Source organism: Eutrema salsugineum, unplaced genomic scaffold (genome assembly GCF_000478725.1).
Source record: "Eutrema salsugineum unplaced genomic scaffold, Eutsalg1_0 scaffold_7, whole genome shotgun sequence".
In the NCBI taxonomy this organism is placed as follows: Eukaryota; Viridiplantae; Streptophyta; class Magnoliopsida; order Brassicales; family Brassicaceae; genus Eutrema; species Eutrema salsugineum.
In genome coordinates this window covers 10,151,029-10,176,929 of record NW_006256486.1, presented here as the reverse complement: position 1 = coordinate 10,176,929, position 25,901 = coordinate 10,151,029, and the positions used below count along the sequence as shown (strand labels likewise).

Below are 25,901 nucleotides of genomic sequence, written 5' to 3'. Positions count from 1 at the left end.
AGGAGACAGTTTAGTAGCAGAGTGTGTGGCTCGGTTATAAGCAAATTCAACAAAGGGAAGACACTCTAACCAATTTTTCAAGTTGTTACGATGGTAGCTCTGAGTAAGGTCGAGAGTGTGCGGTTCACCACTTCGGTCTGTCCATCGGTCTGGGGGTGGCATGTGGTGGAGAAGAGCAGCTTGGTGCCTAGTTTCCTCCAAAGTGTCTTCCGGAAGTGACTCAAGAACTTGGTGTCTCGATCAGACACAATGGTCCTAGGGACCCCGTGTAGACGCACCACTTCTTTAAAGAATAGGTCAGCTGTCTGCGAAGCATCATTCACTTTGGCACAAGGTATGAAGTGTGCCATCTTAGAGAATCGGTCCACCACCACAAATATGGAATCCTTGTGCCTGATCTTTGGTAAACCTAGTACAAAATCCATGGAAATATCCACCCAAGGGGCATTAGGTATAGGTAAAGGAATGTATAAGCCATGAGGGTGTGACCTGGATTTAGCCTTGCGGCAAGTGATGCATTTAGAACAGAATCTCTCCACATCTTTCTTCATATGTGGCCAAAAGAAATGGTCCACCAGAACGGCTAGGGTCTTGTTCATGCCGAAATGTCCCATTAGACCACCACCATGAGCTTCTCTTATTAGTAAGTCTCGCATAGATCCTTGCAGAATGCACAGCCTCTTGTCTTTAAATAAAAACCCATCGTGCAGGTAATAGGCTCCGAAAGCTCCTTTCCCACTTGTCTTGTAGCTCTCTGAGAAGTCAGGGTCCTCTTCGTATAACCCCTTCATGTGCTCGAATCCCAAAACCTTGGCCTCCATGGTCGAGATCAGTGCATGTCGTCGAGATAGTGCATCTGCCACCACATTGTCTTTTCCCTTTTTGTACTTAATGACATATGGGAAAGTCTCAATGAACTCCAGCCACTTGGCGTGTCTTCTCTTTAGAGTTGTTTGTCCTCTCAGGTGTTTGAGAGTCTCATGATCCGTGTGTATCACAAACTCTTTGGAGAGGAGGTAATGTTGCAAAGTCTCCAATGCTCTCACAAGCGCGTATAGCTCCTTATCATAAGTGGGGTAGTTTAGGGTGGCTCCGCTCAGTTTCTCACTGAAATATGCCACTGGCCTCTGCCTCTGATGCAACACGGCTCCAATCCCTAGTCCTGAAGCATCACATTCAACTTCAAACATTACATCAAAATCAGGTAAAGCTAAGACAGGTGCTTGAGTTAAACGAGTTTTAAGAGAGTTAAAAGCGGTTTCTTGGGCAGCTCCCCAACTAAATGGTGTGTTCTTCTTGATAACGGCTGTTAGTGGGGCGGCTATTGTGCTGAAATCCCTCACAAACCGGCGGTAAAAGCTTGCTAGGCCATGAAAACTCCGAACTTGACTAATAGTAGAAGGGGTCGGCCACTCTTGTATAGCCTTGATCTTTTCTTGATCCACTTGTAAACCCTGTTCACTAACAACAAAGCCTAAAACACAAGCTGATTAGTACAAAATGAGCACTTCTTAAGGTTGGCATAGAGCTCTTCCTTTCGAAGTGTTTTAAGAACCAATTCTAAATGCATGAGATGATCAGGTAAGCTCTTGCTGTAAATAAGAATATCATCAAAGTACACGACGACGAATTTACCAATATAAGACCTTAGAACCTGGTTCATTAGGCGCATGAAGGTGCTGGGGGCGTTTGTTAATCCAAATGGCATCACCAGCCATTCATAAAGACCTTGTTTAGTCTTGAATGCGGTTTTCCACTCATCCCCTTCACGCATTCGCACCTGGTGGTATCCACTCTTGAGATCCACCTTTGAGAAGATAGTTGCACCACTTAGCTCATCAAGCATGTCATCAAGACGAGGTATAGGGTGTCTATACTTGATTGTGATGTTGTTAACAGCTCTACAGTCGACGCACATCCTCCAAGTGCCATCTTTCTTAGGTACTAACAAGACAAAGACCGCACATGGACTGAGGCTTTCTCGCACATAGCCCTTGTCCATCAGATCTCTTACTTGTCTTTCAAGTTCTTTGCTCTCCTCGGGATTCATTCTGTAGGCTGGCTTGTTGGGCAATGCTGCGCCTGGAATGAGGTCTATTTGATGCTCAATTCCCCGAATTGGAGGTAAGCCTGCTGGTATCTCATCAGGGAAAACATCCTTGAATTGTTCAATGAGGGCCTGAATCTCCGGGGGTGTATATAACTCCTTATTTCCTGTGCTCAAGCATTCTTTGTAGACCATTAGTAACACAGTGCCCTTGGCACTTAAAGTTTTTGAAATGGCACCAGCCGTGAGATATAAGTTGGTTTTACTTACCTGTTGCTCCTTGCTCATTCTAGCTTGTAATTCATGTACCTCGGAGGGAGTAAGTGGGGCCAAGTTATACTTGTGGTCTTTGTAAGTGAAAGAATAGAAGTTGGTACGCCCATTGTGCAAGGTGACGCGGTCATATTGCCAAGGTCTCCCTAGCAAAAGATGTCCAGCCTGCATCGGCACTACATCACACAAGACTTGATCCCGATATTTGCCCACACTGAAGGGAACGGTAACTTGCTCGGTAACTTTCAGCTCGGTCGTGTCATTGAGCCATTGTAGCTTGTATGGTCGAGGGTGTTTAACGGTTTCTAGTCCCAACCTGTCCACCATAAACTTGCTAGCAACATTAGCACAAGATCCTCCATCAATGACTAAGTTACATACCTTGTCTCGGATGGTGCAACGAGTGTGAAATAAATTTTCACGTTGGAGCTTCTCCTCATGGTTGACAAGGACACTGAGCACATGTCGAGTTACCAAGAGATCCCCCGTGTCAGGGTATTCTACTTCTTCTCCAAGATCATCGGGCTCATCATCGAGCTCATCTTGAGACTCATAGTCTCCACCGGGTAGCAACACCATTACACGCTGGTTTGGGCACTCCCTAGCCATGGGACCTCTCCCCTGGCACTTAAAACATATGATTTCATGGGTTCTAGGGGCACTAGGGAACTTACCTTGTTCCGCACGTGAGGCCTTAGCTGTCTCGGGGGCTTTGCCTTTGTAGCGGGAATCGACTTCTATGGACTTTCCTTTGTCCACCGGTTTAGAATTACTAGCGTTCCAGGTCTGTGGGGCACGGTTTCTGTTTGACAGGGCCGTTTTGCGCTTGATCTGCTGCTCTACTTGCACTGATAGGTGCAACAGTTCATGCATCCCACTATATTGGGCTCGTTCCACCTTACGGGCTATACGCTCTTGTAAACCGTCTATAAACTGAGCCATCAATGCCTCCTCAGTCTCCTCGAGTTCCAACAGGTTCACGAGCTTCTCAAACTCCTCATAGTATTCATCAACGGACCTAGCTCCCTATGACAACTTCCTAAAACGTTTTTGTAAGTCTCGGTGATAGTGATCAGGTACATACCTTGATCGGAGCAAGAATTTCATGTCTCGCCAGGTGGTGACCGGTGCAAAACGGTTTCTCCTCCTGTCAGCTACGTTCCTATCCCACCAAGCTAGGGCATTGTCGGTGAGTTGGGCACCAGCTAGTGCCACTTTCTTGCGATCAGAATACCCGTAACACTCAAAGATGTATTCAAGCCTTCTTTCCCAATCCAAGTATACATCAGGGTCCGATTTACCTGCGAAAGTAGGAGGAGTAAGCTTAACATCTAAATTACCCTCTCTAGGCTCATCTTGCCTCGCGTTCTGCCTCCTCAAAGGGTCTTGAGCTCGTTGATGTTGTCGCACTAACGGGTCAGGTGGGATATCATCTTCTAAGATGGGCATATCTTCATCGGGTTGGGGTGGGTTTCGTCGGGCCTCTCGAGCTCCTCCAGCTATAGCTGCGGCCGCCGGTGCTGGTGGTGGCTGCTCTAGTCGACCAACTCGATCCCCAAACTCCTGCCTCATCGTCCTCATCTCTTCTCGCATTGCCGTGAGCATTTGCATCAGTGCTTCTTGGGGAACATGATCCTCAGCCATGTTGTCTCGAGGTTGTTCCTGTACTCACAATGAAACAAAAGGAATCACGGTACCTTGGGGCCGAGAGACTTAAAGGAAACAATAAGGTAAAAGGAAAATTTGCGATTGGCAAGACGCGTGAAGGTTGTTAAAAAAAGGAAATAATACAATTGGAGAAATGGAAAACTTCTAACTCGCTTCTTCTCTTTTTTTTTTTGACTTAAACTTTTGGGACTCTAGCTAGAACTCGAAACAAAGGACAGACTACTAACCAAAACAAAGATCAAAGACAATCAAACAATGGAGAAAACGATTAACTCAAACGGATACAATTCTCGCTAGTCTAGAACCCTAAACTTGTGAGACAAGAATCCCAACGGCTAATTTTTTTTTTTTCTTTTTAACAACTATAGGACTCAGAATAATGAATCAACCACTAGATCACACGCAGCAACAAAGGGAACCAGTTGAATGATGCGAATGATTAGCAATTTAGAACAAGCAAAGGCAATCTATCTAATTTTTTTTTGATAAGATAAGCAAACAACAACTAATACGGACAAACTAGAGATGGATAGATATCACCTGATGGCAGAACCTTTCGGCTCTGATACCAAAATGATGTATGCCTCGGGGTGGAGACACGCAATGAACCGATGGAGATCTAACAAGCTGGCCTTCGCTCTCTCTTGTTGGATCGGATCAGGGGAAGTGAGGGTGGATCGATGGCACCACAGAGAGGATGGATGGCTCTCTGATACAGAAACACTAACCTTTGGGTGGAATCACACACACACAAAGGTAAGCAACTCTTCTCAAGCAAGAGCTTCAAAGAAAACGGCGTTATTTTATTGATAAGCAAAAAGGTGTCGAACTACAAAGCTGCAAGGGGACTTTATAAACAGTCCATCAGCCTGAACCTTCTAGGGTTCGACTCAAATGAAAAGAAAAGACTCAAAAACCACAGGACTTGCAAAAGAAACAAAAGAAAACGGCAAAGAAAACAAGTAAACAGCGAGTTGTCTCATTTGGACACAAATAAGGAAAGTTCTACTTAAATGAAATAAAAAGAAAATAAACTCTTAAGCCTTGGCCGAGACTTGATCTCAGGTATCTCTGGATTCTCGTGGCTCTTAGTCACCACTGAGCTGGTCGTCTGTTCCTGCACAAAACTCATAAACAAGGTTTACCTGTTGTGCACGCAAAAGAGGCCATGGAAGAAGTGAACTGCTCTTGACGTGTGCTGGGGCGATCTTCAGGTGGTCTTCTGCGGCCTTGGTAGTGTTGATGATGCTTGTTTCAAGTGCATGAATCCTTCCCTTGGCAGCCTCTTCCTCAGCTAGCGTCTCTTGTGCAAGCTCCAGTTGAGCGCTATCGGCTAAGTGGTTGATGTTGCTTGTCTTGGACTCTTGAGTGATGGTCTCCCTGGGCTTTGTGATGGGCTCGGCTCCTGGACCTGTCAAGAGAGATTTCATACCTGTTTCCTCATAAGGCCGTGGCCGGTTCGGTTGAGTTTGGGCCGCGTCCTCTACTTGTTCCTCCTCGGACGCTTGTATGAAACTTGATACGGCTAAGTTGATCTTTTCACGCAGGCTCCTGGTTCTAGATCGAGTCATGGGACCTGGAAGGAGTGTGGGGATACTGGGATCCTCATTAGAGTGCTCGATGACCTCATCAAGTCTCCACATCTCTTTAAACTTGATCCTTGCTAGTGCCTTGGTGAGTATGTCTGCCTTCTGCTCCATGTCTGGTATATGCTAAACTTCAATCTGCCCATTCTCCACACAGTCTCTGATGAAATGGTATCTATAGAGTATGTGCTTACTCCTTCCATGAAACACAGGGTTCTTGGTAAAAGCTATGGCTGAATTGTTGTCAACTCGAATTATAACATTTTCATTGTCTATACTTAGTATCTCCTTCAACAACTCTTGAAACCATATAGCCTGATTTGCTGCCTCTGTAGCTGCTATAAACTCAGGTTCATACAAATACAATGCGACGATGGATTGCTTTTGGGAAGTCCAAGTGATTGGCGATAAGACAAAGGTAGAATACATGACCTGTAGTGCTTCTTCCATCATCAACATTGATATTTTGACTACTATCACTATATCCTATGATCTTGCTTGAACCACCTCTCTTGAAATGTAATCCCAGGTTAGTAGTTCCTCTAACATATCTCAGTATGCGCTTAATGGCTTACCCATGAGACTCCCTTGGACTCTGCATATACCGACTTAGAACTCTTACTGCAAATAACAAGTCTTGTCTGGTCTTGTACCTTAAGCATCCTATAGTTCTCCTGTACCGTGTAGCATCGATCTCTGCTTCATCCTCTGCTTTTGAGATTTTTAAATTTGCCTCTATTGGTACATGAGATAAGTTACATGTATCCATCTTAGTAACAACAAAAATTCCTTGAGCATAAATGTTAACTCCATCTGCTCCTTGAATTACTCTAATACCAAGATAATATGTCAATTTTCCAAGATCTGACATTTCAAACCAGTTTCACATATCTTTCTTTAATTGTTTTATGATCTGTTGTGAAGTTCCTGTCACAAACAAATCATCAACATAGATTGCGACAATCAGGGCGTCCTCCTTGTTCTTCTTGTCATACACTGATGGCTCCTTTAAGCACCTTTTAAAGTTCATTTCCTTTAGAACTTGATCCAGCTTAATGTTTCATGCTCTAGGAGCTTGCCGTAGACCATATAATGCTTTATGAAGCTTGTATACTGATGGTGGTGTGGTGACTTGATGTGTGTCGAGGGTTGTCAAGTTTTACCCTAAATGAAATCAATAGCCGCAAGTGCACAGCTGATCAATTGTAGTACTTAGGGATCGAATCCACAGGGAATGAGGATCTTTTCCTACAAAAAGCCTTTGAAATAAGATTAAAGTAAGGAAGTCTAGAACAAAAACGGTTTAGTGGGGGTTTGGTAGTGTGTTTGAAATGTAAAAACGAAATATTAAAAGAGAATACGAGAATTAAATGACGTAATAACTAAACTTAATGAAAATGACTAAAAATGATAAAAACGGATATTCTAATGCTTAAATGAAAATGAACTAAAAAGGAAAGGCAATATTGAACTAGAGCTGAAAGAAAATCGGTGTAAATCAATAGGAAAGAAGGCGTTGGGCTTCAGGGAACTTTTCTCAGGGGTACGAACGATTCAAAACATTGCTAGAGAGTAAAATTGATAAGATCTTAGCTTAAACTTTTCGAACTGGAGTCACGGACGTATGAATACGCCACTGTCGTGATCATAGACAACTATCTCTCTCAACCCTTACTAGTAGGTTTCCACTCTGGCCCTGGAAGAGAAGAGATGCATTATGTTTAAGACTCGTCCTAATTCACAAATCGCCCATAGGTAGGTTTCCACTCCTATATTTGTTTTGCTCTCCCAAACTAGATCTGATACCTGATGAACACTTTTGTGTCACCAAGCATCTGGATCAGATTGTAGTTCATGACGCTACTCTCATGCAGTAAAAACGAATTCAGAAGAAAAAGTTCTAAGATTCGGCTCAAAAGCTCATGAAATCCTCATCGAACATATAAATCCCCATCGAAAATCCCTTAATCCCAACAATAAAACTACTCAGACATGATGAACGAAATCAAAGACATAGTATTAATAAGTAGAATAGAAACCGAAATTGAAAAAGAAAGAACAAGGGTTCAAGAGAACAAATCTCTCTCTCCCTAAAACCTAAAACTTAAAAGTATTCTAAAACAATAAGAAAGATAGAAGATGATCGATTAGGGTTCCTAAGACATGTATTTATAGTGCTCAAGACCTCTCTAGACGTCACTTAGGGTTTCTCCAAATGAGGGAATCATTGTGGGCTTCAGAAATGGGCTTTTGGGCTCGGAGGTTGATGGCCGCGGTCGGGAGTGCTCTGACCGCGGCGAATGAGTGGTTTGCCGCGGTCGGGATGCTTCTGACCGCGGGAAATTGCTTGTTGGCCGCGGGTGAAAGTGCTTGCCGGCTGGTTTACGGGACATCTTGCTCTTCGCGTATCTTTTGATTGAACCGTTGGATTGCCAAGCTGTAAAGTGCACTGGAAAGCTGATACTTCCATCTTTAAGGTCTCCAAATTTGAGCTGGATCAAACGGTGAGAAGGCCTTCAATCAAGGGTGAACTTCTGACGGTTTGACTCTGAGCTGAAATCTGGTTTTCTATCCATTTTGTTAAGCTTTTCCCTAAGTTATCTGAAAAGAGTCTTGGAACTACAAATACTAGAAAAACGTAATAAAAGTACTTAAAAGAAATTGAAAACATAGAAAAAGTATTTCAAAACAATCCATAAAAGTGGTCAAAATACGGTGTTATCATATACTCAATCTTCTTCTCCTTTCTTCACAAAACCTTTAAGTTGACTTACATAGACTAACTCATTCAAATCTCTATTTAAGAAAGCTGTTTTGACGTTCAGGTGATGTATCTCCCAACCGTTTGTTGCCGCAAGGGCTATTAGAAGCCGTATAGTCTCGATTCGTGGAACTGGAGCAAACACATCATGGATATCTATAAGGATTAGGAAATCGCAAACCTTATCTAAACACATAAATATATCTAAATCTTATTTGTAAATTCCATTATTATCTCTTAAGCAACTTTTTAATGAGATAACTTGCTCGCCAAGTCTTGTAACTATCCAACACAGCATATACGTAGAATCAAGACTTAAAAACATTTATCATATATCACAGGGGAGAATCATAAGATCGAAAGCAGAAAAGTACACAGTTGCATACATCACCTTGTTTGAGAACCTGATAAAAAAAAAAAAAATACTCTTGTCTCTGCACTACAAGGAGATTCCAGATTATGAAACACTTAGTATAACACATGGGAGAATCAAGAGATCGAAAGCAGCAACTTAAACAGAAGATGAATGCAACCAAGAAGTCATTGCGAAATATGAAGATAGTGACTGTGATCTTTTGACTACAATCAAACCCTCGAGATGCTTATATGTGAGTAACTGTGATCTCTAGGCTGTTTCAGGAAAGCCAAGAAGATAGCATGTTAATCATACGAACAACCAGTTTTATATATCAGCTTTCCAATTTAAAAGCTGGTTTACTATGCAAGTTAATTTTGACCTGAAACACTGTTCTGTAGAAAACATATTATTTTGGGGACCTGTATCGACATCAGCATACTCAGCATATGAGCAAAAGAGCAAGGCATGGCTGGTTCGTTTCTGCCAACATCTTAAAGGAGGAAAAAAAAAACAGAATACTGTATAATCTAAAAACACTGGTTAAACAAAAGCATATCAAGCAGATTTAAGAGACACTAACCTTGGTGAAAGTCATGGATGCCCTTTGTTTCACTACCCCAAATAGCATAGTCCTCAAAAAGATAGCATCAGTGGCTGAATCAGTGGAAGCCGTAGGTTCATCTGTCACCAATATTCTGTTTCTCTTCAACAAAACTCATCTAAGAAAGAACAGATGTCTCTGTTTCACGCTCCAGTTCTCTCCTTCATCATTCACTTCTCGTACAACAAAAGATAAACAAAAGTGAGTTGACACTTCTCGAGTGCCCTGTACACAAAACAAATGGTTCATGAGAGAGGTTTAAAATCTTTGATATAGAATCTCATTTGTGCTTTATATTCCAGTACCTTCCGTATTTCATCGTCGTAATTGGTCCTTAATTATGCAACCACAGAAAAGAATTGAAAGAAAATTTGATCCAATTATTCTGAATTTTGAGAGTGTGATCAAATTTCGATGGAAGGCGTTGTTTCTGGTGACAAATAATATATGGTAACAAATAATAGGCTAAGGGGTTCTGTTTGAGAAAGTTGAGGAATGTAATGGGCCAAGAGCAGACAAGCTCTAACCGGGTGGGTTGGATAGAGTCACAACCAAATGCAAATTCACTTGGGATGTGAGGACAGTCCAGTTTCTTATTGGGCTTGAATAAAAGAACTCTTTATTAAGTGAGATTAGTAATCAATTTTTGGGTTATTAATACAATATGTTAGAATTTGTAATATAATTATTCACGCAATTAATAAAGAAACTTTAGAACTGGTGTTTACCTCTATTTACGATTTTTCTTTGATTTTTGATCTTTTTCAAAATTCAGTTCACTCTTATTCATAACAGAAGGAAATGGCCATATTTTCAGAGATTAGGCTAATGACTCATTGGATTGCTAGTTTTTTTAGCTACCTTACTGCTACGAGGATGAAGGTCCTGCTCTACTCAGCCATCTTGTTATTATTGTTTCTGCATTCTTCCCAGGGCCTGCTTAGAGGAGGTGCCAAGAGTGCAAATACACTAGGACATTTTTGTGAATTTCTTTAGTAATTAGGGCCCTACTTTTGTAAAAAAAATTTTAAAAAATGCTCAAACTAAAAATACGTAAGCAACATTTTAAAAAATTACTAATTGTGCATAGGGACCAACTTTTGTTTGAGTCGGACCTGGTTCTTCCTCATCTTCTTCTCATCCTCTGAAAATATTTAACACCGTAACATTATATGAAAGAAGAACCATATATGATATATCATCAAAAATCAGAAGGATCTAAAAGAAAGGTCAATATATCTATATCTGGAAAGCCTCTTGACCAGTTTCTTGTACAAACCAAAGCTTGAATATTAGTCGGTAATAAAGAGATTCTATATTTGTTAAGAACTCTACTTCCTATACTAAAAGAAGATTCTGAGGCTACTGTTGTTATTGGGATACTTAGAACATCAAATGGCATACATGACAACTCCTTAAAACGAGAAGAGTTATCCCTCCATTATGTTAACACATCCATCTCTTTAAATGCAACCATATCCATTACAGGTTCGTCCAAATATATGTCAAGAGCAGACTTTCCACTACCACCTCAAAAAAGAATATGTGAATGGATCCAAAACATCAAATACCGAAATATAAAAGAGTTGGCCTCAACCCTAATAGATTACCCAAATGCCCAAACCTAATTCAATAGCTTTGACACTATCACAATTACATAACATCTCTGACAAATTTGTAGATCTGAGCTAAGTCGATATAAATTTTGTCCACCAGCTCACCGATTTAAACCCGGCGACCGTATAAGCTTCGCCGAGGGGCATGGTATAAAATTTGTGGTAAACATGTGCATGCACATCATTTTTTCTTCTTTCGGGTCAGGAGAACCGGTGCCAAGATGAACCGATTCCAATAACTCTTTTTTTGTTTCCTCTGTTTTCTGCCAAATTAATCAAAAATTGTCCAAATAAAATCTTCGGGTTTATTTACGGCAGCAGCACGCCGCTGAGGATGCTCTAACCATTTCCCGACGATCTCCGATCTCAATTGAAATCTCAGAGACGATCCCAATCTATATCATCACCGAAATCCTTTTGAGATTGCCGGCGTAGTCTTTCGGGAAATGTCGCTGTGTATCCAAGTTTTGGGCTTCATTACTTTACCGTAGAGATTTCACAGAGCTGTTCTTAACCAGGTCTTGTGCTCGTCCACAAATGTTGATCTCTTGCGATGATATTGGTGAGTTATTCTTTTTCTCCACACCTCAGGCCCCGAATTCGTCTCTTGTAGCCGCCAATTTTCATATGAAGTTCCCCTTTATTGTTCGTTCCTCTGAAATTCTCGGTCCTGTTCACGGTTTTGTCTGTCTAACAAATCTCCGGAAATACAAAAAACAGTGCCGATGATGTATAACCCTAGCACGGGACAATCCTTATCTTTACCAAACGTGAAGACGAGGAGTGTTCTGGTGAAGAGTTTTCTTGGATTTGACCCGATCGACGTACAATTCAAGCTATTGTCCATGACCTCGAGGGACTGAGGTATAGTTTGCTTTGATGTTAGGTCTGAGAAGTTCAGCTTTGTTAACAAAGCTGAGGAAATGGTACTATGGAGTGATTCAACTCTTGTAAATTACAAAGGTAGATTAGGTGCTCTTTTGTTAGATGCAGACCATGGGATTGGAGAAGTTACCGGATACACTAAATTTTTTGAGTTGTGGGTTTTAGTGGATGCTGAGAAACATGAATGGTCGAAGCATGTATTGCAGCAGAGGAAAAGTTAAGACTTTGTTGGATTGGCTGGTACAGAGGAAATCGTGTTGTCGCGGTGCTATCTATCCCAATTCCCAGCCTGTCGCTTTCTATGTGTACTACTACAAAATCGAGAGCAATACAGTCTGAAGAGTTGAAATCCAAGAAATGGATGCGATTACTTTTTGTAGAGTTCGCATCTCTCTAAACTATGTAGAGGACGTGAAGCCTCTGCGATATGTTTAGGAATTTATCACTCCAGATTATCATAGGATCTTAATTCTCCTTATGCTAGTAGATGACTATTTTCTGTGTGATGGTGTTCATCTTTCCTGGAGACTGTATCAAACCCTGTGTTTACAGTTAACAGTAAGCAAAAGGAGGAATAGCTAGCTGTTCTAAGTTAAGTTTTAGCCTTTTGAAGTCCTCTCTTCATGAGTAAGCCACTTTGTGAGTTATGTGTTTACGAGTTCTATGTTAATCATCTTAGAACTACGTTGTCTCTACAATAGGGCCGAAGAGCCTATGTTTAACCTCAGATAAATCAATTGTGCCTCTCCATCTCTGTATTTTGTATTTTGTTTGTACTTTAATTAAGAGAACTGAAGTCACTTTTCTTTAGTATGTTGCCATCAAAATATGGAAACGCAAAATATTGTAATAATTTAGATATGAATTATGAAAAATGTATATCAAAACAAAAATCTCTTTGAAAAATCTATTCTATTAAAACAGAAACACTTTTTGTATCTAAATATGATTTTCTTCATTTTAGGCTATTTTGTTTTTTGATAATTATTATTCCTAATGCTCTATTATTTCTATTGACAAACAAGTTAATTTAATATAATCTTAATAAATATTGTATTTTTATTTAAATTTAAAAATAATTTCGACAATTCATATTTTAATTTAGGCTAGTTTTCAATAAATATAATTTAGATTAGTTATTAAAATCATATAATTAGTTGTTATTATATATAGTTTTACAAAAACAATAAATAAGACATTAGTTTTGGTTTAATTTAAATATTTAAATTTAAATAATATTTTTATAATAACAGATGATAAAGTAATATAAATAGGTGGGTGAAAATTATTTTTTTATTATCATGGTTTCAGATTAATAAAACGGATGGGTTAAAATTATATTTTTATAATTGTGGTCATATTTAATATTAGAAACAAAATTTAAAAAAAAATTAAATCTAAACATAAAAATAAATTTCACTTAAAATTATATTTATAAAAAAAACATAAATTACATTATAAATTTTGAATAAAAACAAATAATCTATGTAAGGGTGCACGGAGTAAAATCTAGTAAACCATAAAATAATCAATTTACTCAAAACAGGTATACAAAAACATCTGCGTTTGGCATCACAAAAAAGGAATGAATATGAATGCACACGTACGGTCTTAAGAATCTATGAAATACGGCCTTAACTAAGAATTTATGAAGTGATCATCATGTGTCACGATTATGATATTTGATAATTATGGGACTCACATATTTTAAACTGTATTATATATGAATTGAAGGGATCAGAGTATGAAATGAAATTGAATGATGGTTAAATATACGAATTGTATAAGTTGGGAAATTATTGTTTGGTGATTGATGATGCATAATTTTTATGCATGTGTAACTAAAATGTAATGGTTTCGTAAATAGTTCAACTATTTGGTCCCAAACATAAAATCAACTAAAAGGGGTGGTAGCCAGTTATATGATAAAAGGCAACGATGACTTGTAGAGCAAAGCTAAATCTTGAAAAGATTGATATTGTTTTTTTGGTAAACTAAAAGGATTGATATGTTGATAGGTTAATGGATAAATACTTCGTATGGAACCGAAATTCATACGATACGATGGAATCGCATCAAACACACAATATACCATTTATATATGCACCTTATAAAGTGTTTGAGATTTGAATGTTTGATTGGTCCTAAGTGCTGATGTGAGATGTATTTAACCCCAGTTAAACTTTTTTGCAGATAAAGTAATGTAATGCATCAAAATGTTAGACTATATGGTAAATGAGCAACCTATAGCAGAGAACCTTTAGGTTAAACGTGTTAAAAGCTTTTGGATGAGGAATTGATAACCATGAGTTATGCCATCATTTTATATTGTAGATTCGAAGACACAAAGGAATGAGATCGCAGCCTAAAGCTCAGTACTACAAATACCAACGTATAGTTTTCGTTATCAGGAATGTAATAGAAGTGACAAGTGATCGGTTTAGTTTTTCTGGCTAAGGAAGAATGCTCAATCGCCTTGTGTATTAAAACTTGAAAGATAAGTTATGAATTCAAGAGGAACTAGAATTTGGTAAAGTGATGAGATGTTAGTGACTAGAAAGTTTAATTATAAAAAGTTAATTGAGTTATGGCAAAGTACATTGCCGTTTGTTGTGTTGTATAATCACAATGATTCTTTTGTTTGCTGTTGTTGTTAACTATATCCAATAAACTACTCAAATACGAGTGTTAAAGTGTTCAAACTGTGTTAGTTCGTGTATTAACGAGACTATAGTTTTGTTGATTTCGGAATTCCAAAACTTTGTGTATTTTCCAAAAGAAACTTAAAAAAAAGAACACCTCTAACCTCCCATATTTTAAACACCTAAAATAGTAAATACCCGTGGACAAGTATTTAGAATATGGAGCTAATCAATGTCATAATAAATCTAAAAGATGGGAAATAATACAAAGGATGTCAATAAGCACTACATTATGTAATGCTGGCATTTCACAAAATCAGGTCAATACACGGTCAAATCTGGATATCAAATTGAGCATCAAGACTCAGAGGAAAAAAAAAAAATGTCTATGGACCCGATCTCGGACTTTCATTGGCAAACATATGGAAATTGAGATGCCCTCCTAAATTATGACATTTTCTATGGCAATCATTGACAGACTGTTTGACAATTGCAAAAAATCTAAACAACAGAGGAATCAAATGTGATGCTCAATGCAGCAGATGCGGGTCAGATGAGGAAACAATTAATCATGTTTTATTTGAATGCCCTCCAGCAGTGCAGACGTGGGTCTTGTCAAAAATTCCAACACCTCCAAGATGTTCCCAGGAAGTTTGATTTACTCAAATTTTGATCACCTGTTTTGGCAAATACCAAAAGAGATTTCAAAAGAATCCTACCCATGGATAGTATGGTACATCTGGAAGGCGAGAAATGATAAACTATTTTCAAATATGGATAGAGATCCACGAATGACACTTAAATTAGCGGAAACAGAAGCAACTTTATGAGAGGAAGCACAACAGAGGAATAACTGAAACGGAAATTCAAACTCATGGACGGACTATGCATACAAATTCCTCTAGGGGTGGATGGTGCTCTGTGGATGGCTCTTGGAAAGAGACGGATAAAATATCAGGTATAGGTTGGTACTACTGGCGGAAGGAAACCAATAAAACGATAATGGGGGGCAAGAAATTTACGGAAGAGTTTATCTCCTTTACATGCAGAAGTAGAAGCACTCTTATGGGCAATGCTCTGTATGATCGAAACTCAGCGAAGAGAAATGTCTTTTGCAACAGACTGTTCTGATGTGGTGAAGATGGTGTCGGCACCTGAAGAATGGCCAGCATTTGCATTACAGTTGGAGAAAATTCAGAAATGCAGGGAGAAGTTCCAACATTTCACAATGATCCATATACCACGAGCGAAGAATACAAAGGCGGACACATTAGCGCACAGCGATAGAGTCTACCCAGAAAATATGATTTACTCCACCGGCTTGGATAACAATTTCGGTCTAGGAGAAAAGGCTGTAAAAAAAAAAAAACCAATGCGTCAAACTAAATACATAATAATAAATGCAGATCTCTCCGCAGATTCATCTCCGAACGATTCTTAGGTTCACCCCTAGGGGTGAATCCTTTTATTCACCCCCTCTTAATTTAACCAATGAAAATATGTCATGTAATAAAATTTCAAATGGCAATTTACTAAAACTCGTATTTTTAAAATTCTTTTTTAATTGGACAAAATTAAACCCTAAATTGGAAATAGTGAATCCAAACATAATATTAAACTTAACTTTTAAACATAAAATATTTTAATTGGATAAAAATAAATCATAAATTAGAAATAGTGAACCCAAGCATAATATAAACTTAAATTTTAAACACAAAATATTTTAATTGGAAAAAAATAAATCCTAAATTAGAATAGTGAACTCAAACATATTATTAAACTTAAATTTTAAACACAAAATTTTCTATTTGGACAAAATAAATCCTAAATTAGAAATAGCGAACCCAAGCATAATATTAAATTTTATTCATAATTTATATTGGATAAACATATATTTCTATATAACTATTTGATCTATTTTTGAAATTTTAAACACTAATCCCTAAAACTTAAACTTTAAACCCTAAACCCTAATATCTAATATTTATACCCTAAACCATATTCTGTAAACTTAAAAATAAGTTAAAAATAATAATAAACACTAATTCACCCCCTTGTTTTCTAACCAATAAAAACATGCCATCTAACTTAAAATAAATGAATATTATCTTCATAAAACAATCAAGGTAAGTTGACTTTTTTATCACAAAAAATTATAAATTTCATATTATTCAAATAAAATAATTTGATTTAGTCATTAAAATTATTCTTTTATTTGTTTTCTCCTATTTTAACCAATAAAACTCAGCTAAATAATAAAATTAATTAAGATAATTTATCAAAATAGCACATTTAAATTTTTTTTTCTGATATGAAAAAATAAATTCTAAATTAGAAATAGTGAACCCAAGCATAATATTAAATTTTAAAAGAAATTAAAAATATAAAAACTAAATCCTAAATCCTAAACCCTAATCTCTAAACTCAAACATTAATTTTAATAATAAATATAAACATTAAATCCTAAACCCTAAATCCAAATATATTTTATTAAAATTAATATTTGGTAGCGATTAGGGTTTAGGATTTAATTTTTTATTTTTATTTTTTTTTTAAATTTAATAATTGAATTTAGGGTTTAGGGTTTATTTTTTTTATTTTTATTTTTTTAAATATTTGGGTTTAGGAGTTAGGGTTTAGTTTTTTATATATATATATATATATTATGGTTTAGGGTATAGAGATTATAGTTTAATATTTAAAATTTTAATTTTTGATTTTTTATTATTAATTCGTTTTTTATTTTATTTTTATTTTATATTTTTTTTAATTCACTTTAAATCTTACGTGACATATTCTGATTGGTTATAATAGAAAGTGGTGAATAAAGAGATTCAACCCTAGGGATGAACTCAAGAATTGTTCTGTTTTAATTACTTAATTTTCGTTTTTCATTTAAAAATAATATTACATATCATATTATAATTGGCTCAAATAAGAGGAGTGAATAAAAGAATTCACCCTTAAGGATAAGGATGAACCCAATAATTAAGGATGAACCCAATAATTTTTCCTTCATTTTCAATAAATAAGTGAAACAGACACGTTTGAACCAATTCACGTGGTTCAGCTAAAATAGTGATGTTTATATCAAGACTTATTGATATTACAAACACCAAATGGAATTAATTTTTTTTTTTTATTAATTTACTTTTGATAACTATCAATTTCTCCGATATCTACTTTTAGATCATACTGTATTGTTTATTTGTTAGGGTGAGAAACGATACCATACATAACCTTATGTATTGGTATGCCCAGCTCAAACAAAAGTTGTTCCCTGTGCACAATCACTAATTTTTAAATGTTAATTAAATATTTTTTAATTTGAGCAATTTTTACAATTTTGTTTTTGCAAAAATAAGGCCAGAATTAGTAAAGAAATTTACAAAAAAGGTCCCAGCGAATTTGCATTTTTGGCTCCTCCTCTAAGCCGGCTCTGTGTATTAGTGATGTTTTATGATTTTTTAAACAAATTAAATGATGTTTCATTATTTTATTCAAAATTAATTAAACGGAAGTTATTGAGAGGTTGATTTATAAAAAGTTTTAGGGTTTAACATTTTATGGTTATTGGTTTGTAGATTTTTATATTTATAATAGATTCCATTTTTATTCGTTTACGGATTATTAAAAATTTATTGTTATTAGTTTGATAATTTTTGTAATCTAATCAAAATCTATTGTTATTCAAAAAGTTTGTAAATAATTTTATGATTTTGTTAAAATATAATGTTATTGGGATAAAAAAAATTTACAATATAACTCATAAAATCATGATTTTCAAAATACTATATATATCATTTGGATTCTCAAACCTGTCATATTAAAAAAAAACTTGTTGATTGTTTAAATCTACACAACTCTCTGCAAGGTTTACAAATCCAACAAAACTTTTGAAGATTTTATAAATCTCATGACTTTTAAAATCAATCAAAATGTTTAGAAATCCAACTCCCAATAATCACCTAAGTGGTTTTTAGGATTTTTTTTTCTTTTAAAAAAAACTAAGCGAAGAATATTCATTTCATTTGGAGACTCCAAAAGTGGCCTAACTGCATTCTCTCACAGTTTCCTTACTTAGACCTGATTACATTCAAATACCATAAATTCCTACGACTCTTTCCAATGTTGAAGGCACATGACTTGGAGATTTTCTACATGGACAATAGACTCTGAAGAAAACATGGTTTATGCATAGCTGTCTAGATACAAAGTAACAAATAACAACTAGATTCTACCCCGTATATCTGCACGGGAACTATTTATAATTTATCAAATTTTGTAATGTAATTTATGTTTTTTTGTTTAGATATAATTTTTTAATAAGTGATAAATATTTTTTCTGATTATATATAATTTATTTCTATTGATTTATTTTTTAGTATTGTTTAATTTTTTTAGTATATATACGACCGTGATTAGAAAAATATCTTTTTTCTAATCGTGGTGTTATATATATACTATAAAAAACATAATTTTTAATAATTGTATATAAAGTGTTCTAAAGTATATTGTTAATTTTTAAAAACATATGTTTAATTTATCATATCTAGTTCATCGTATATGAATCAACATATCTCTCCAAGCGCGATTGTTAGAAAGACATTGGAAAGATGTGTTGTTAAGGATAATGACAGTGGTAAAAGGGCTTTCTATAAATAATCTAGCATTTCGGGGAGTAAAAGACAAGATTTATCAAGAAGGCAATGGAATTTTTTTGGGAATTTTTGAGGTGATTGCTGATTTTGATCTGGTAATGATAGAACACTCTAGAAGAATTCAGAAAGGTGAAACCTATTATCATTATCTTAGTAACAAAATTCAGAATGAGTTGATAGAAATGCTTGGGAGTGAGATAAAAAAAAGCGATCATAAAAAAGATTCAACAAACAAAGTATTTTTCAGTGATTATTGATTGTACTTCTGATATCAGTCATATAGAATAGATTGCCTTAGTTATCCGATGTGTGGATATTTCTGAAACCTCACCAAAGATTGAAGAATTTTTCTTGACATTCTTGGTAGTTAAAGACAACACTGGAGAAGGACTTAATTAATAACTTGCTTCAAGATGTATTGGCTAATCTTGATTTGAGTATTGACGATATTAGAGAGCAAGGTTATGACAATGGGTCAAACATGAAAGGAAAAAATAAAGGAGTGCAGAAGAGGTTACTTGAAGTCAATCCAAGGGTAGTTTACACGCCATGTGGTTGTCATAGTTTGAATCTAGCACTTTCATATATAGCTTCCTCATCACTGACTGCAGTTTCATTTTTTTTGAATTCTTCAGCGAATTTACTGTTTGTTTGCTGCTTCAACAAATAATTCAGAGGTTTTCAGAGATATCGTAAATGGTATAACAGTCAAACTCTTATCACAAACTCGTTGGGAAAGTCGCATAAAAAGTGTTAAAGCTATACGATTTCAAGCTCCAAAGATACGAGAGCTTTATTTCATTTGGCAGATTACAGTGATAATCCAAAAGCAAGAAGCGACGTTGAATCTCTGGGAATGAGTGATACCCATGGAATTGGAAGTTTTGAGTTTTTGTTTGGAATGGTTGATGCTAAGAGAATCAAGGGTTACTTCTAGCTTCACGTTTTTAAATTTATAACCCTAAATATCTGCAAGTGCACAGATGTACGCTGTAGTACTTAGGGGTCGAACCACAAAGATTTTGAGCTTTCAGTGCGAATCAATCAAGACTTAAGACTAGCAGAACAAGCAAATGGGGGTTTTTGGTTTTGGTGTCACTAAATCTAAGTGTAAATCGAAATGGACAAGTTGTAAAACAATAAGAAACAGGCGCTGGGTTCAAAGGGTTTTCGCAGGGGTTCATGAACTGATCAAAAGACAAACAAATCGATAAAGAAAATCAACTAGTGAGGATCCCGAACTAGAATAGACACATGTAAGATTAGCCAACTGTCGTCACCCTAATTATATAATCACTCAACACAGCAATTAACTCTCGCTCTCATGCTACAAATAAGATCATGCACTAAAAACAGAATTCATCTACGCTCGCGATTCTCTGTAGGTAGCTTTCGTCTCCTACAACGATTTTGCTCGATCACTTCTAGGTCTGGTAATTCGATACAGCACTCTCGTGGCTCCAATTACTGAGATCAATTTCTAAGCTGTTAGCAACAGAAACAGCATAGGGAACAAGAATGAACGAAGGACTCCTAGAAGACTTCAAACCCTAAATCGAATAAAGCATGAGATCAATACATGAAATTCCCTTTGAAAAATCCCTTAAAAACCCAACTGGAAAACTACTCAGACATAGTTAAATTCAACATCACAAGAGTATTTAAAATTGCAGAGAATTGAAATAGACAGAGTTTAGAAACGAAGAACAGATTGAAGAAGGAGGGCCATGGTGCCCCTCTCGGTGGCTCCTCTTCTGGGCGAGCTTCTCTTCTAGGGTTCCTGGTGAAAAATGTGGCACACCCTTCTAAACGACTTAAAAGGGGTTTATATAGTGTCTTGAGTCCTTGGGAACGCCTAGGGCTTGCAGTAATAATGACGGGAGTGACTTGGGCTTTGATATGGGCTTCTGAGGGTCGGAATTGAGCTCCCCGCGGTCTAAAATTTCGCACCCCCGATGGATGATGTTCTGGCCGCGGGTGAGCTTCTGACTGTGATGATTTGCCTTCAGTGTATCGACCATATCTGGAGATCTAACCGTTGGATTGCTCTGATTCTACTTGCATTAGAAATCTGGTTGTCTCCTCTATCGTGTGTCAAAATTTGGGAATGATCAGACGGTAGGAAAGCCTCCATTTGTTACCAAACTTCTGATGGTCTGAATTGATCCAAAGTTATGCTTTTTGCTCCCAAGTGCATTCCATTTGTCAAAATATCCTGAAAAATCTTTTGAGATTCTAAAGCATAAAAATAATTTAAAAACCTTTAAAATTGGGTGAAAAAACCTGCATAAGATATTAAAAATAATCCATAAAAGTTGTCAAAATCAGGTGTTATCAATGGTCATCTGGTATGAACTTCTATTTGCTGTAAACAATAAGCAAAAATTTGCAGTCAGAAGATATGGACATTGACATTGCTATTGCTCAATTGCAAGGACTTGTTTCTTCTTTTAGAAACTATAGAGAAACAGGCTTTCAAGAAGCAAAAGCAGAAGCTGAGAGAATTGCTATATCTATGAATATTGATCATGTGTTTTCTGTGAAAGCAAAATGTGTTAGTAAAAGAAAGCGATATCCTGAAGAAGAACCTGAAAAAGATGGAGAAACTGTGATACTAACAGCCGAAGAAAATTTCAGGATTGATTACTTCATCAAAATCGTGGACCAAGGTTTGGTTTCTTTTGAGACAAGTTTTGATCAACTTCAAAGTTATGAGAAGACTTTTGGATTTTTATTTGACTTGAAGGAACTCAAATCAGCAACACTGGATAACTTGATGAGTTTTTGTACCAACCTAGAAGCTTATTTGACGCATGGTAATGATGTTGATGTTGATGGTAATGATTTATATATGGAATTAAAGCTTCTATGAGATGTTTTACCAAAAGAAATAAAGAAGCTGGCTGAGGTGTTGGATTTTCTGAAAAGGATGGAAAGATGTTATCCACAACATGGACTGCATACCGTATAATGATGACGATTCCAGTTTCGGTTGCTAATACAGAAAGAGCTTTTTCAAAGTTGAAACTCATAAAATCGTATCTAGGATTGACTATGTCACAAGAAAGACTGAATGGACTATATATCAACATTGTCAATCGAAAGGGTTATGGTTTAAGAACTTGATTATACAAACTTGATGGATGAGTTTTCAAGTAAAAATACAAGAAAAGTCATATTTCATAAATAATGTATGGATATTACTCTCTTTTGATATCGAATAAAGTAAACTGATGTTTTTTCATTACATTATTTTTTATATAAAGGATTAAGGGGCTAATTTTTTCCCTTACTTGTAGTCAAAGAAATCTCAGACCCGGCTTTGGTCTTAGCTGTTATGGAATCTATACAAAGCTCATCATCCACATTCTTATAATCACGTAATTGTTAACAAGACAGAGTTTTTATTTTATTTTCAAGCTTGGTGTTTTGTTTTTTTTTCCTTTTGAAATTTAGATTCGTAAATTTATCACAATGGCTTTCATACGTTTGAGTGGTGTTTTGTAATCCACCATTCGATACATCATCCGCCACGTATTGTATATCTGAGTTGTTTGAATCTTGTGAGCATCTCCTTAAAACTTGTATCATTGACATGCTTGTGTCAAAATTTGGGGATGATCAGACGGTGGGAAGACCTCCATTTGTTACCAAACTTCTGACGGTCTGAATTTATCCAAAGTTATGCTTTTTGCTCCCAAGTGCATTTCTTTTGTCAAAATATCCTGAAAACTCTTTTGAGATTCTAAAACATAGAAATCATTTAAAAACCTTTAAAATTGGGTGAAAACACCTGCATAAGATATTAAAAGTGATCCATAAAAGTGGTCAAAATCAGGTGTTATCAACTCCCCCAGACTTAAACCTTTGTTTGTCCTCAAACAAAACCAAAGATCTGAACCTAGAAAAAAGGTTTGAAAATCGTAGGAACTAACAAAATCTCAGAGACAATGCTTCCAAACCAGAGTTAGTCATTATGCTCAAATCAAGGATAGTCTAGAAAATTCTCATCAAAGCACAAGCATAACTAGTCCGTTGATCCGTCATGCGAAAGTCTACACACTTAAACTTATCCTCCAGTCAACTAGCTCTTAACATTCATTTATAAATTCCAGTGATTCTCATCAAAATGATTTTAGTGAAGCAATCAAGGCTAGGTGTTCAAAATGGCTGTTTAAGGGGTGAGGTTCTCAGTGTTTAGGGTTACCTTTTTCTGGAGAGACAAAACATTATGCAAAACAGCAAGAGAGGATGGAACTGTTTATGCCCCCACAGTTTCCAGTCAGATTCTTCTTGCCTTAAGATTCTTGATCTCCTTTCTTGAGGTTCTCCTCATGACTCCCCCATACTTAGATTTTTGTTCAGGTTTAAAACCAATGCTCACAATTGAATACTTGTAGCCTTTGCTTCAAATAATTTCGGCCATCTTAGACTCTTTAGGCTTTTGGTTCCCTTTCCTTTCATTCCTTTTCTCTTTTTTGATTTTTGATTTTTTGATTTTTTTGAAAAGGGAAACCGCCTTTTGATGTAGAGTCTTAGGAAGCACGAATTTTACCTTTAAGTTCAAGCTTTTTGAGGCACCATTGAGCCTTGATAGATTCTTGATACTCCACTTTCCCAAATTTCTTCAGTCTTTCTCTTGAGTGACTGAAAACCGTGTTGTTCCTCCCTCTCCGGCATTTTTGCACATATCTATCGATATAAACTAAAGAGAGAATGCACGAAGTTTAAACATAAAGGTTTGTGTAAAAGATGTGGTACCAGCTAAAGATGAACTGGCCATATAGGACAACAAAGAGTGGTAATAATGATGTAAAAGATATCGTAGATGTGTATCATGATGCCTGCCTAAAACCAATGATGAGAATGTTAGATGTCAAGATTATGTTCAAGTAGAATGAGCTAGTGTATCCTGGCGGAAAAGGTCTCCATGAATAGAAATCCTCTGGTGGGAGTTCGTAGTGCAAGTACTCTAGCTACCGCTTAGTCTAGTACAAAAGAACTAACATGTAAAGTCTAGAAGCCTATGATTTTGTTCCGGTGTTCCTGTTTTGAAAACCGTTTTGAAAACTTTTTTATGAAACACACACTAAAGACAAACCAAATTTCGTTAGTAAAGGATGAACATCCTCCCCCAGACTTAAATCACACTGCCCCCAGTGTGACAAATCTTTGAGAGGATGGGATAATGATGGACTTAAATTTGGAATGTTTAGGTATGCTTACCTGGTGATGTGCTTTCTGGTTCGTGATTTCTGTTCACCTCTTATTCGTTCTTCGCTTAAAAACCTGAAATTATAGAAAACAATAGCAAAGCAGTAAAAATAGAAAAAGGCAAATCAAAGGGAATAAGTAAAATACCAAGTGGGTTGCCTCCCACTAAGCACTTGCTTAAAGTCATTAGCTTGACTTTGATGATGCTCTAGTCCGGCGGGTCTGCCAAGAGCATTGCTTCTCTTTCTTCTTCTTCTGCGAGGTATGGTTTTACACGTTGTCCGTTGACGACAAATGTATCTCCTTTCTTACCCCAAAGAGTGAGTACTCCATACGGGTTGACTTCCTTCACTGTGAAAGGTTCAGACCATCTAGATCGTAGTTTTCCTGGAAATAGCTTAAGGCGAGAATTGAAAAGAAGAACTCTGTCATTTAGAGCAAAGGACCGATGTATAATCCTTCTATCGTGATATGCTTTCGTCTTCTCCTTGTATATCTTGGAGCTTTCGTAGGCATTATGGCAGATTTCTTCTAATTCGTGCATTTGAAGCATTCTTCTTTCTCCAACTGCTTTAAAGTCCAGGTTCATCTCCTTAATAGCCCATTGTGCTTTATACTCCAGCTCTACAGGGAGGTGGCATGCTTTTCCATAAACAAGGTTGAACGGCGTGGTCCCTAAAGGAGTTTTGTATGCTGTCCGATAGGCTCAAAGTGCATTGTCGAGTTTTTCCGACCAATCTTTGCGATTTACGCCAGTTTTCTTTTGTAAAATCGATTTGATTTTTCTGTTAGAGATTTCCACCTGTCCACTTGTCTGAGGGTGATATGGAGATGCAACTTTATGCGTGACTCAATTCTTTTTTAGCAGATTTTTGAAGACTCTGTTGATAAAATGGGATCCTCCATCGCTTATCACAATTCGAGGAACTCCAAAACGAGGGAAAATGATTGATTTAAACAGCTTTATAACCACTTTTGCATCATTAGTCGGGCTGGCGACTGCTTCTACCCATTTAGAGACATAGTCTACCGCTACTAAGATGTATTGGTTTCCGAAAGAAGTTGGGAAAGGTCCCGTAAAATCAATTTCCCATACATCAAAGATTTCGACTTCGAGAATGAAGTTTTGAGGCACCTCATTCCTCTTGCTGATGTTGCCCATTCGTTGGCATGAATCACAGTGTGAGATGTAGGCGTGGGTGTCTTTGAACATAGTAGGCCACCAAAATCCCGCTTGAAGAACTTTCGAAACCGTTTTGTAAGTTGTGAAATGTCCTGCATATGCTGAACTATGGCAACCAAACAATATTCCTTCTACTTCTTCTTCAGCCACACACCTTCTGAATAAACCATCTACACATCTCCTATAGAGATAAGGTTCGTCCCATAAATAATGCCGGATTTCCTTTAAGAATTTCTTCTTTTTATAGCCAAAGAATTGTGGAGGTTCGATGTCTACTATATGCCTAAACCATGGGGTGTCAAAAGCATCTGTCTGCTGTATAGGAGGTTGGGATGGCTTTTCTTGCACAGTAATAGGTATAGTTTCCATAGCGTAAACATTTTCTTCTGGCAGACTATCATTCAAA

The 25,901-nt window shown here is 36.7% G+C and overlaps 1 long non-coding RNA gene and 2 pseudogenes across 1 annotated transcript; 2 read left to right on the top strand and 1 right to left on the bottom strand.

The window, feature by feature from the left end:
• Positions 1–8,679: 8,679 nt before the first annotated feature.
• LOC112082873 lies at positions 8,680–9,689 on the bottom strand. The gene is made up of 4 exons (XR_002897397.1): positions 9,600–9,689; positions 9,274–9,467; positions 9,073–9,183; positions 8,680–8,965 (listed from the first exon to the last, which is right to left on the bottom strand). It is a non-coding gene; the product is annotated as an uncharacterized LOC112082873 (long non-coding RNA).
• Positions 9,690–11,210: 1,521 nt separating this feature from the next.
• On the top strand, positions 11,211–12,581 carry LOC18010698 (annotated as a pseudogene).
• A 2,961-nt stretch (positions 12,582–15,542) lies between these two features.
• Positions 15,543–22,288, top strand: LOC112083084 (annotated as a pseudogene).
• Positions 22,289–25,901: the final 3,613 nt, after the last annotated feature.